Source organism: Hydra vulgaris, chromosome 06, assembly GCF_038396675.1.
Source record: "Hydra vulgaris chromosome 06, alternate assembly HydraT2T_AEP".
NCBI lineage: Eukaryota > Metazoa > Cnidaria > Hydrozoa > Anthoathecata > Hydridae > Hydra > Hydra vulgaris.
The window spans coordinates 39333221-39348167 of NC_088925.1; positions in this window are offsets into that span (position 1 = coordinate 39333221).

The window sequence follows — 14947 nt, forward strand, 5'->3', positions numbered from 1 at the left end:
TTATTTAAAGAACCCAGTTTAAAAGTTTTTATTTATTGCAATCGGTATAAAAGATTTATAAAATCGTTTGTTTTTCTATTAATGGTTTAATGCGCTGTTATCGGTGTCGTTTTACGGGGTTCAAATCTGCCCCTTAACTTAATACATTTTCATGCTACGGGTTATTTTTTTTTTTTGTCTCTACAGCAGTACCTTTTAGAATGGCAGAGCAGGCTTGTTAAACTTTATCTTTATTAAGTTTTAAACAATAATTTTTTTTCAGACCAACCGCAAATTGTAAGGACTAATTGCCTGAGCACATTACTAACATAAGTGTCTCTATCATGAGATATCATCGCAGATATAAGTAAGCATAAAATTTTCTTTTTTTTTGGTAGTCCTGAAGCTTTAGATGGACATTTCAAAAGATACAATAAGACATGTAAACAAAACATACAAATAATAACAAAAATCATAATGACAGAACGAAGCAATTTAGCAATAAACAAAAAATGAAATCAAATTATTTAGCTTTGGTACAAAGCTAAATAATTTGATTTCATATTTGGTACAAATATTGACTGGGTAACAGGAATAGCGTCGTAAACAAATATCTGGTACAAGTATTGACTGGGTAACAGGAATAGCGTCGAAAAATGAACTTTGGAATATTGTCGGTATATACTAAAAAGACCAAAAGTCGCAACAACAAAAAAAGGGAATAGGGCCGCAAATGAGTTTAATAAATAGTGTTGAAAACAAAAAAAAACGGAATAAACGCAAATAGTAAAATTGGAATAGTGTCGCAAATAGTTAGTATGTGAATATATATATCAACTATACACGATCGTTTACAAAAGTTATGTTTAGGTGCGCATGTGCCAAAAGTTTTGAGAAATTTCAGAGATTTTAAAATGGCTGCGGTTCTTAGCTACATAATCTTTTTTATATAGCAACTGTTATTTTTAGTTTATTTTTGTAAAAATTAGTGTTGCAACCATATTACTGATCTAAATCAATAAATAAATGCCTTTTTTGTATTAGTAAATAAATAAATACGCTAAACAATTATTTTTAAATTTTTTAATTTGTATTTTGGCTAAAACTTATATTTGTAACATTGATTTGTTTATTTTTTTGAAATAAATTTTGAGAATTTCTAACTGTACAAATTAAAAAAAAAATTTTCTTTATTATTATTTTTACTTTCTTTATGCTTGACTATTTTTTGGTCGTTGCTTAAATTTAATTTTTCTGTAAAAATGTATTTTAACTCGTTTAGCTTTTTAAGAGCTTAGTTTTTTTAATAACTTTGTTCTGGTGCATTTTAATCAATTATGTTATAAAATTAGGGATATAAAAATATAATAAAGTTAAAACGAGTCTTATATTAACTTTAACTAATAACTTTTAGCACATGTAAAATACTGTTTACTTACATACAGTTACTTTATATTGTATGTATTTAGAAACATGTTGTTGCTAAAAAGAATTTGCATTGCTATAAGAAATTATATATATATATATATATATATATATATATATATATATATATATATATATATATATATTATATATATATATATCAATCAATCAATCAAAATTTATTGACAGACTCAAGGCCCAATATAATAAATATACAATGGCCCAATATAATAAATATACAATGGGTAAAATAAAGTGGATTAGAATAAAACAAAGACTAACGCACTTGAATATAAACAAAACCCAAGAAAAATAAATAAATAAAGATAAGAAATTGAAGTGTTATAAATATAACTCAGCTCTCCATTTCTCAACTTCTTTCTCCACGCAGCGGCCTTGTTCGTCAAGGTTTGTGTTTCGGAGTTATAGAGTTGAGAGAGGGTTATTACCACAACTAAGTAGCCTCCTCGTCTGTAGTGGCCTTCTGGGCCTTGGGGAGGTGAATTAACAAAAAAAAAAAAAAAAAAAAAAAATTTAAACATCAGTGCACTGCTCTTTTAAAGAGGTTTCAAGTTGAAGTTATTTTTACTTCAGATTTTTTTAACCAATTTTTCGAGCAGGTTGACATGAAATAGAAACCGTTGAAAACGAATTAAAAACTGCATCTTTTTTCATTTTTTGACCATTTTTCTAAATATTAAAAACCTTCAAAAAATGAGGGGTCCTTAACTTTATATGGCTATATCTTTTGAGTGTCAAAATATATTTTGATAAAACTTGAAGCCTAATTACAATTTATGATGGGATTCAAGATAATATTTTATTTCTTTTAAAAAATTACTTTTCCTCAACCAGGGGGATGCAGGGAGCGAATTTCAAGGGTACTTCTACTCTTGTTTGCAAATAACGTGGTTTGTGCCTGAAATCGAAGTTAATTTTATTTAGAGACTAATTACAAATGATCTAATATAAAATTAATAGCATAAACACGATAATTTAGACAAATTAGTCTCAGTAAATTACGTCAATTGCCTGATAATTTGTTTAAATTAAACTATTTGTTATAGTATTGATTTACAAAATTTAAAAAATCTAATACAGAAAATACTAAACAAAAACTTTTTTATACAAAATGAGTCTGCAAAAAGCAAAATTTCATTCAGAAAATAGGAGGTGGATATGTTTCTGTTGTGTCGATAAAGACAAAAAGTGTCTATCTTTGGAGAAGAATGATTCATTAATTCATCAAAGACTTGTGGACCCTGGATTCAGTTTGAGCCTAAGTTCTCATCCGTCTGGAATATGCGGGAGCTGCAAGACAAACTTATATTTAAAAAAGAAAGGTAAAGCTACCAGTAAAGCTGTGGAGACTTCCTGGATAAATGGTCGTGATCAAGATAAAAATTTGGGAAGAATTAAACAAAAAGATGGCAACTATAATTGTGCTATTTGTTGCCTAGGGCAGTGTACTAAAAGTAATAGTACACTTAATCTTTCTGAATTCACCTACGTAGAGTCTAAAAAGATTAGATTCGAAAAAAGAAATTCATTTTGCTCAGAACGCTGTTAAATTGTTGGTCCTATTCGACATCCTTGCAGCAAAAAAAAAAAAACTGTTCAAAATCTGTTAGTAAAATTATTTATGTTCTGGTGGTGGTTTTGATGGACCTAACTGTGTCAAAGTTTTAAGATCATTGGACGAAATGACACTTTATTCTCCAATTGAATATCTGGAATGTATTGAAACCCTGAGGAGGTTTAAAAAAGGTATTTCATTGCTTTTTAAATTTTTTTAACACTTCTTAGAACGTTTTTAATTCAATTAGTACAGATAGGGGACAATTGACCTACCAGTCTAAATAAAATTAGGAGACACAAATATGTTAATACTATTATTTTCAGCAAGTTAATTTTGGTTAAATTTTGTTTGATTTAGTAGCTGAATGCTGTTTTGGGATAAAATTTGATATATCCAACAAAGAAAAAATAGACAAATTTGTGGAGTTCATACTTCACTTAAAAGTATATGTCCATGATGTATTCGCAATGAAGGTTTCACTTAGATGGAGGTTTCACATAATCAGGTTCTATCTCAAGGAGTATCTCGATAGGCAGAAAATTCCGCTCGGTATTACATCAGAACAAACATCTGAAGCTGTGCATAAAAACTTAAACAAAACACTGAAAAGGTTCGTTGTGTCTAATAAAAATGTCCATCACGGTGAAAATCTAAGAGCTATGGTTGTTGAATACAGTTCAACGAGATTGTAAGAAGATTTTTCAAGAATATTTTTAGATTGAAAAAATACTTATTTCTTTTTCATTTTTGTAACATATTATAATTTTTAAAATACTGTTTGTGGCATTTCATTTGTCTGATTTTGTTATCATGTTTTGTGTGTGTCAGTAGAGGTGGAAAACTTGTTGCATTCCTAATAGATTTTTGACAAGATGATAATTACAACTATTATTTTGCTAATATTCATTAAAATGAATATTTTTTTGCTAAAAATTACGACAGTCAGATCACAGGGGCAGGAATATCTTTGAAAAATGACCCCTGCATCCCCCTGGTTGAGGGAAATTATTTTTTGAAAAACAAAAATTCTATATCTTGAATTTAAACATAAATTGAAAATAGGTTTTAAATTTTGTCAAAATATATTTAGACGCTCAAAAGATACAGCCACATAAAGTTTCGGACCCCCTCATTTTTTGAGGGTTTTAAATATTTAGAAAAATGGTCAAAAAATGAAAAAAGATGCGGTTTTTAATTCGTTTCCAACGGTTTCTATTTCATGCCAACTTGCTCGAAAGAGTGGTTAAAAAAATCTAAAGTAAAAGTAACTTCAACTTAAAACCTCTAAAAATGAGCAGTGAGTGGAGACTGCAAGAACCTGTCTGAGTTAACAAAAGCTTTTATAACGAGGTTCTCACTATTCTGCAGCAGTAACAGTGAGGAGTATTGTTGCTTGCGAATAGCAACATTAAGTGAATGAGCACCATGTTTCACAAATAATTCACTTGCACTGTTCCATGGTGGTTTGTTTAATATCAAGCGAAGTGCATTATTATATGCAACACATAAGCAATGGAATGAGTCTTTTTTCCAAAGATACCACAGCTGACATCCATAGATTGGGCTGCAAAAGGCATTAAATAACATAATCTTTGTTTGTATTTGTGTAGAACTGGACTTTCTATGGACGAGGTTAGCTTTAGCATACATAGAGCGCACTTGTTTTAAAATATCATTGTCATCCTGCATATCGTTTGAGATCAAGTGACCCAGGTATTTATATTGACTAGTGTATGTGAGAACCATGCCAGATAATGTGAAACGAGGGCTATTTATAAGGGATTTATATTTCAAAAAACATTATTTGAGACTTAATATTGTTATAAACTATATCGTGTTTCACAGCATAAATGGAGCATAAGTCAAGTAAGATCTAGAGACCTTTGGCTGAGGGTGCACACAGGACAACATCATCAGCATAAAGAAGATGGTTAACAAGAGAAGGACCTAAGCAACAGCCTACGGCAGTTTTATTGATTAAAACACTAAGATTGTTAATATATATTAAATAGAAGAGGAGACAGTACACCTCCTTGTCGCACTCCATTACTGATATTAAATGTTTTGAATAATATTCCACCCCAAAAGATCTGAGCTGTTTGACCAACATACCAGACAATGAGTAAGCGTAAAGTTACACCAGAGATAATTTTAGATTTCAAAAGTAGTGTATCAAAGCGAACTCTATTAAAGCCTTTGCTAATTTCAATAAATGCCACATGCATAGGTAAAAATTTAAAATATGTTTTAAAATAAGAGCTGGCATAATAGTGCTATGGTTTTTCTTAAATCCGAAATGGTTGGGAGTCCTAGTGAAACTTTCATTAATGCGTAAGACAAAAATATGTTCCAAAATCTTGGAGAAAATTGTTACCAAAGCAATTGGACGATAATTAGCAGAATCGGAGATGTTACCATTCTTATCTTTAACCACAGGAGAAATAACAGAGTGTGAAGGAAAAACACAAAGACAAAATATTAAAGTAATTTGGGCTAGCATAGAAATAATGCCCCAACTGAAGTCCAAAATGGTCAGCTGCTTTTCCACACGGCATACGATTTATGATAGATTGGACTTCATCAGGAGTGACAAGTTAGGCATCATCTTTAAGAAGAATACAGTGTTTAACTATAAAGTTGTAATTTATATTGCATGTTGGCTTGACTGAGTCAAACAGGGTGGAAACATGTGTGTGTATGTATATATATATGTACATATATATGTATATATACATGTGTGTATATATATGTATATATATGTATGTATATATATATATATGTATGTATATATATATATATACGTGTATATATATACATATGTATATATATATATATATACGTGTGTATATATATATATATATATATATATATATATATATATATATATATGTATATACGTATATATATATATATATATATATATATATATGTATATATATACTTATATATATATATATATATATATATATATGTATATATATACTTATATATATATATATATTATATATATATATATATATATATATGTATATATATATATATATATGTATATATATATATATATATGTATATATATATATATATATATATATATATATATATATATATATATATATATATATATATATATATATATATATATATATATATATATATATATATACAGTATCGGACAAAACGAGTGCAACCAAATAATGCTAATTCAGTTTCTTTATATAAAAGTGCTGCATTTTTTCAATTTAGAGAAATAACTATGTAACTGTTTAGAGACAAAGTTCTTCAAGTTTTATTCACCACAAAGTTCATTATTTGTACACGAAAATTAATAAATTAATCAAAAGTATTAAAAAAAGTTAATTTCCTTCTGGACAAAACAAGTGCAACTCGACAAAATGTTGACCAAGCTGTATTTCGCTATCATTATTTTCGTGGCGAATCCTTTGTTGTCGATCACAGCCTTGCATCTTCGAGGCATAGATTCGATCAGGTGATCAATGAAACTTTATGGAATCGCTGCTCAGGCCTTTTGGATTTGTTCAAAAAGTTGATCCTTATTACGAACACCTTCACGATTAATTCTGCGGTTGACGATCTCCCACAGGTTCTCGATAGGGTTGAGATCCCGAGATTGAGGCGGCCAATCCATCACCAATAGGTGGTTGTCTTGAAACCACTGCTTGACTACTTTTGCAGTGTGTTTCGGATTGTTGTCTTGCTGAAAAACCCATTTTATTGGCATATTCCATTCAGCATGAGGTAACATAACATCTTTCAGGATATTTTTATACATAAAACAGTCCATTATTCCATCGTTTTGATGTATTGGACCTAGACCATTAGCAGAAAAACACCCCCAGACCATTACATTGCCTCCACCATGCTTCACGGTCTTATGGCAGTAACGTAAATCGAGGCGTTTTCCGGCTGGTCGACGTACACGGCCAGAAAATGCCATCGCTCCCAATGATGTTGAACTTCGATTCATCACTGAACAGGACAGTTCGCCATTTCTGCACATTCCAGTCAATATGAGATGTAGCAAACAGGAGTCTTTTCTTCTGGTTTTTTAGTGAAATCAGCGGTTTCTTTGCAGGGCGTCGAGAAAACAATCCGACTTCAACAGCACGTCGTCTGATTGTTCGGTCCGATACAGGCAGCACTAATTGATTTTGTATCTCGACTGATGATATCCAGGGATCCTTCTTGACGGATCTGACAATCATAGAATTCTCTCTAGAAGTAGTGGAACGCAGTCTTCCACCTTTGTTATCTGCTGCCAACTTCCCCGTAGAGCGATATTTGGAACATAGTCTTGATACGGTCCATTTTTTCACGCGATATTTATCACAAATACTTTTTTGTGACATTCCACTTACGTAATCGCCAATAATTTTCTTTCTTAGTTCCAATCAAAGACTGTCAGGAGCCATTTTTGCACTTGAAGTCATAAAAATAATAAAAATAAATAATCACGCTTCTCAAGGCTTACCGTGTTACATTTACCTTGTGATGATACAATAATGCTCCGTGGAACACAACGTCTTGGTTGAATGTGGACTGTGTTGATGTAACGAAACACTTGTTGTATTTTACTTCTTGTATTGATGTTCTTTGATAAAACACTTTGATAAAACTCACTTCGATAAACTGTCTTGATAATACTGACTGATTGACTTCCATATACTGACTGAATTACATGTCGATTTACATGTCTCTTATATAGTAAAATGGACCTGTGTGAACTTGTTTTGGAAGATTCTAGATGCTTCTTTTTGATGCTTCTGGAAGCTTCTGGATGCGTCTGGATGCTTCTGAATGTTTCTGGATATTTCTGGATATTTCTGGATGCTACTGGATGCTTCCAGATGCTTATCTGGAAACTTCTGCATGCTTCTGGAAACTTCTGGAAACTTCTGGATACTTCCTTTAATTATTAAAAAAATTCCGTGACGTTGACACAGACCAGACAAACCAAAAAAGTTGCACTTGTTTTGTCCGCTACAAAATGGCACTTATCAACGAAATTCTGCCTGTGTGCTGTCACCTGTCAGCTGATTGCCCATGTCATGGCTTGCTATGACTCCAGACTCCTGAACTGTTTGCTGTGGTAGTATAGTTCGTTTCGTTTTTAAGACATGTAAAATTAGGAACACTTTTTAGCATATATATATATATATATATATATATATATATATATATATATATATATATATATATATATATATATATATATATAGAGAGAGAGAGAGAGAGAGAGAGAGAGAGAGAGAGAGAGAGAGAGAGAGAGAGAGAGAGAGAGAGCAATGTGCAATGTTGCATAAGCATTTTTTAGAAACACATTAAAATACATAGCTTACATGAAATTTAAGTTAATTTGAATTCATATCAAACTAAAAATTAATCAAATTAAAATGTTAATTGGTTTTTTTACATATACTAAATCTAAATAGATCTATTTTTTATATATACTATTTTTTAGATGATTATAATTGTCGTAATATTAGTTTTTCCAATATTTTAACCCTATAATATTGGAAATATTGGAACAACTATTATGACGACAATTATAGTCTTATAAAAAATACTTATATATGGTTTGGTTTTACTAATTTAAATACCAAATTGCATTAGTAATTGGTAATATACAGTTAGACAATGCTTATTGATATTTATTAGTATTATATATAATTTATATAAGCGGTAGTTATTATATATGCGGTAATGGTGTAGTGGTAAAGCGCTCGCTTTATAAGCGAGTGGATCGGAGTTCGATCCCCTGGTAGTACCACGCTCAACTTGTTTCTCCGCGCAGCGGCCTTGTTCTTCAAGGTTCGTGTTTCAAAGTTATAGAGTTGAGAGAGGGTTATAACCACTATTGAGTAGCCTCCTCATCTGTAGTGGCCTTCTCGGCCTTGAGGAGGTGAATAACAAAAAAAAAAAAAAAAAAAATTATATTTATATAAGTTTGTGTTTTTATTACATGTTTTTCAAGATCCTTAATTTTTTGAATTTATTTAACTTTATTTTAACTTTAATGGCATTAAAGTGTAAATTTTATTGCTAATTTTGTTTGCACTATTTTCTCTTCATCTTTCATTAAGATTTCTAAAGTAGACTTTTTTCAGTTTTCATTGTCTAAAAGGTGCTCTTATTTAATATTAATTTTTTTAAATGTAATTTGACGAAAGAAGTTTATTCCTAAATTTCCTTGATTCAAATTTATTATTTTGTTTACATTTTTTTCTCTAGATGAATCTAGCCAAAACGATTTTATAAAACACTTCAAGAAAACAATTTGATCATTAAAAGCACAGTATCATGTTCTTGCGTGACAAAAGCTGAAACTAGGTTCTACATATTTTTAAAGTTTAAAAACTTTAAGATTTAAAAACTATGATTGTATAAAGTAGGCACATTGTATGTATAATTGATATATGCTAATAATCTACAGATTGATTATATTGAGGAATTTCAGAAATTCAACTGATAATTAAATCAAAAATTCAATCAGTATGATACAACTTTTTAAATTATGTAACACTAAGAGATAAATAAATAAAATTTATCTATGAATTTTTTGTTGTTGTTGTTGAAAATATATAAATTTTATATAAATTTATTTCCCTTCCATGGGACACAAAGCACCACCATCTAGCAAACCTTGCCTTTGAGCCAATGTACAGATTCAAACATGTTTACTTTAAATTTAGAGATTTTAATAGTGTATATTATGATATATTAAATTACTCTCAAATATTTTTAGCTTCTTAATTAAACTATAAATATTATACGAATGATGAGTTTAACTTCATGTCTTTTTTCATGCCCTTTTAGACTGACTGTCTTAAATACATGAAAATGTTGTATTAACAAAAACTTTAAATCCTGTTTGTTTTTAATGTTTTAAAATTATACCTGGGGGTATTGATTTTGTAGTTATAAGGCTGTTCAAATATATAAGTAATGTGACACTTTTTTTGCCCTTTTTAGATTTCTACCTCCCCCATAAGACATTTTGTGATATTTTTTTATCCATCCCCCCCCTCCCTCCTTACCCTCATCCTCCTTCCTCTTATGTGACGTGACATTCGTAAACAAAATACATTTGAGTTTTCGCTAAAGGTTTACTAAATAATAAGAATTGAAATTGAATTAAAATTCAATTTCAATTCTTTTATAAATTTTAAATTCAATTATATCACACAAAAAAAATAGCCCTTTGTATTAGCCCTTGACATACACATTATGAAGGTCTTAATAAGGCGTACGTTAAGGACTAATACAGAGGATTGTGTAGTTATTCTTTCAAAAAACCTTAATCAACGTTGGATGTCATAAAATTAACGCGCATTGGGGAACAGGGATGCGAAACTAGTGGTTTTGCTGCGAACATATTTTATGAACACTCAAAAGAAGAAGTTGTATTAGTGGCGGATTTAGTATAGTACCCCTTAGAAAATGCCTTAGAGAACAATTATTGCACATTATCTCAATTTTCGATTATTTTGGACTTGATCTCAGGTCTTCAATTGTTTACTTGTTTTGCTTATTTTTATAACATAATACTTTTACAAAAAAACAAAGAAAAATGAAAGAAAATATTGCTATCAAACCCCAAACCCTCAGTCAATGTAACGACGATCCTTTGCGGCAGCATGCTATGAGATAGTTGATGTTTGTATTTCAGTATGACATCAGACATACTATCTAAACACATATTTATAGTTATTATTAGTTTTTTATTTTTATCATTATTTATTAAATTCTTTTCGGACAATCCTTTTTTATATTTTCGACAATATTCTTTAAATTCATCTACGACACTACTCCTTTTTTAGTTTTCGACACTACTCCGATTTTACTATTTGCAAAACTATTTCTTTTTTTTGTTTTCAACACTATTCATTAAACTTCTTTGTGACATTAGGGATCATCCGTAAAGGACGTCGCACTAAGTTTAACTAATGGCTAGATGTAGGAGAATGTTGATCTCTTGCGCAGAGATTTTTAGAATATTATAGCGCGAGATGTTCAGTGAAAATCTCCGCTGAAGGCAGCCAATAAAATTTTACTTCTAGTTAGTATTTAAGTTCTGAATGACGTCCTTTATGGACAACCCCTTATTAATTTTTGTATTTTCGACACTATTTGTTAAATTGTGCGACCGTGGCGCAGTGGTTAGAGCACTTGTTTAAAAAGCCGGAGATCGAGGTTCGAAACGAGCTCTGGACATATTTTCGCGACACAGTAAGGAAGGAGGCGCGAACTTTCTATTTAAATGCACTTCCGCGGTGCCCTGTGACAAGACCGTTAGGACTTCTTGGGCACTTAAAAAAAGAATAATAATAATAATAACATTATTATTTTATCTGTCATTCAACAATCAATAATGCGACAGTTTGCGACATTATTCCGTTTTCACATTTTTGGCAATAAATTTGCGACAATAAAAAGTTTGCGACAATAAAAAATTTGCGATAATCAAAATTTTGCGACATTATTCCGCCACACCTTTTGACTATTTAAGGTAAATCTTTAGTCAAAAAAATGCAAAAAAAAAAAAATTGTTCAAAATAATTAATCATCTTTTGTAAATTATTATTCAAAGCAACGCCCATAACAACCATTACGTTAGGCCAATCTATTAATTTTATCTTATAATTATTAATAATTTCTAATTTTTATAATCTAATAATTTTTAATCTTATAATTATTATCTTTTTATTATTCTTATAAAATCAAATTAAATAAATGCTCTTCCTTAAAGCTCTATAATAAGACCTTAATAACCACTCACACCAAAAAATTGATTTTAATATTATAAATACGTTTGCTATTTGTCTAATTTGCAATTAGTTACCAAACAAACATATTTCTAATTTGCAATTAGTTACCAAACAAACATAAAGTTATTTAAACATTATAAATAAAATATTAAAATATATTTATTTACTTTTAGTATTTTAGTACGTGCCTAATATTGGCAATGAAGAATTTAATTCTTTTTTGAAAGTTCTGGATGTCAAACTTTATGGTGATTTTCCCGTTAATCTTCCTTTTTTTTCCTGCAGGAAAAAGGAAGATTAACGGATAACAATAATAAATATGTAGTTATAAATCCGCATATTGTTGAACATTTATTATACTTTAAAATAATGTCAGAAGCAGGATCTGCAAACAGAAGTCTTTTTTTTTTTTTTTTAGAATTTTTTGTTCTTTTCTTAAATATTAAATAAATTTATACAATAAGATAATTAAGATAAAAAAATCGTTATACTGTAACAATTAAAAAATTGTTATACAATAACAAATATAATAAAATACATAAGTATAAAAATAAAAAAACATAATAAATAGAACGCGGAGACAAGCAGAAGACCTTTAGGTCTTATCATCGAGAACCGCTCGTGAATATTAATTGCATTAAAATAACATTAAATAAAGAATAAAACAAAAATGTCAAAGAAACGATTTGCGAAAAACATAAATTTTGTATGAATATATAAATAAATTTGTAAAGAAATTATAATTGATTCTTATTTATAAATACATAGTTTGTATAAAATAGTACTTATTTCATAAACACATAAATAGTGAATCTGATATTATTGTATAATACATTATATAATAAGTTTCATATTTTCATAAAATCTTAAAACTATAAAGATAAGTCTTCAAAAGATAAAATTATTTCTTTCAGTTTTTTTGTGAATAAAAAGTATTGCATTCATGGGAAAAATCAAAATTTTTCAAAACTATTTTGTTCCAAAGAAAAGCTCCTCGAAATGCGATACTTGACTTTCCAAAATTAGTTAGAGAAAAAGGTTGCCGAACTAGATTACCATTTCTTAAGTTATATTTATTTGTTTCTTTCATGGTATATAACAAAACAAAGCATAAAACAAAGTATGTTAAAAATATACTGTTGATAAATATGGTTTGGCATGAGCAAGTCGACCTTTATAACTGATAAGACGAGCAATAAAGATGCTGACGATAAAGAGGTTGCAGTTTAGATTGGTTGGTATTACCCCAGGCAATGTTTGCATAATTTATATGGCAGTGGATTAAAGAGAAGTATAATTGTGTTAAACTGTGCTTATTTAAAAAATTTCTAGCTTTAATAACTCCTACATTTCGAGCAATTTTTTGGACAATAAATCAATGTGATATATCCAACTAAGGTTTTCATCAATATAGATACCTAAAAAGTTAGTAGTTATTTCTCTTTTAAATTGAACTTTGTCAATAAAAAGTAAAGGCATGACAGAAGGCAATAACTTTTTTTTTGAAGTTTGATGAAAAAGTGTCCAATTTGTTTCTCAACATTGAGTGACAACTTATTTTTTTTAAACCAGATAGAAATTTTTTTTAATTCAAGGTTCGTATTTTGGAATAATGTCGTTATGTTGTTATGAGATAAAAAGAGATTAGTATCATCAGCAAATATGACCGTCATTAAATTAGAGACTTCAGGGAGATCATTAATGTAAATTAAAAATAGGAGGGTCCTAGTATAGAAACCTGAAGAACCCCACATGTTATATCTAGTAAATTGGAACGAACATTTGTATTACTATAAACAAACTGTTTACGGTTGCTTAAATAACTGTTAAGTATCATTAAAATATTTCCTTTAATACCAATTTTTAAGTTTCATTAAAATATTTCCTTTAAACTCAATTTTTTAAAATAGAATTATGTGGTCAATCGTATCAAAGGCTTTTGATAGAACAATGAAAATGCCTAACGTATATTGCGATTTTTCAAAAGATTCAGAAATATTGCGGGTAATTTGTAGTATAGCGTGTTCGGTTGAATTGTTTTTTTTAAATCCGTATTGATTTTGATAGAGTATGTTATTTAAATATAAATTTTTAAAATGAAAACTTTATTGCATCAAGAACGTTTTGTCAAATTTTTGGATTATTCACTAATTTAGAATTTTTCTAACAATTATTTTACATTTTACATTTTTTAACAATTTGATATACATAACATAATTGTAATAATTGAAATTGAGAATATGAAAATTTTCCCATGAACCCATCTTTCCAAACTGCGCAGAAGGTAAAATTTTAATTATTAGCCCCATTTAGTCAGGTAAAAAGACGTTCAGCTTGTGGGAAATAACAGAAGATTTAAAGGTATGGGATTTTAGGAATAATACAGTTGCCAAGTTTTTAATTAATCAGCTTATAATACTGGATCGAGAAATCGCCATCATGTTTTAAAACTGATGTAATAGAGCTGCATCATTTTTTAAAGCTGATGTAACAGAGCCGTCATCATGTTTTAAAATTGATCTTTTAGTCATTTTCGAAAGCTTTATTTAAAAAAATCTTCAATCTGAAAAATATATAAAAAATATATTTTCAGAATGAAATAAGTTTTTAACATACACTCTTTGTATGTTAAAAATCAGGTATTTGAGAATGTTTATTAAGAGCAGGTATCTGAAAATGTTTATTTGAAAATTAACATTCTCAGACTGATAAAGAAAAAACTGCAAAGGAATTGTTAAATTAAAGAAAATTACTTGAAATGGATATTCCTTGTGGTAAATCTACAATAAATAATTTTTTAATTGATGGAGAAGTTGGGTTACCAAAAAGAAATATTTTCCTATATTGGGAAAAAGTCTGGGTTGTGTTTTGACAAACTTAAAATATGGAAAATTTTTCCATTTGGAAAACGGCTCAAAATTCTTTTTTCAGGAACGAAACAAGAATGCTATTTAAAGATGATTTAAAAAACTTTGAAGGTAACTAACGAATGAAAGAGAAACCAATTTGCGTTCTGATTATCATTAAATACTCACAAAATTATATTTTTACAGAAAATTAAAGAGTTAAGGTGGCTCATATAAAAAAAAAAAAATTTTTTAATAGAATAAATTGCAACCGTTCATATATATTTTATTGTATTTTTGATGATATAAGAAACTCAAATTTTATAAAAAAA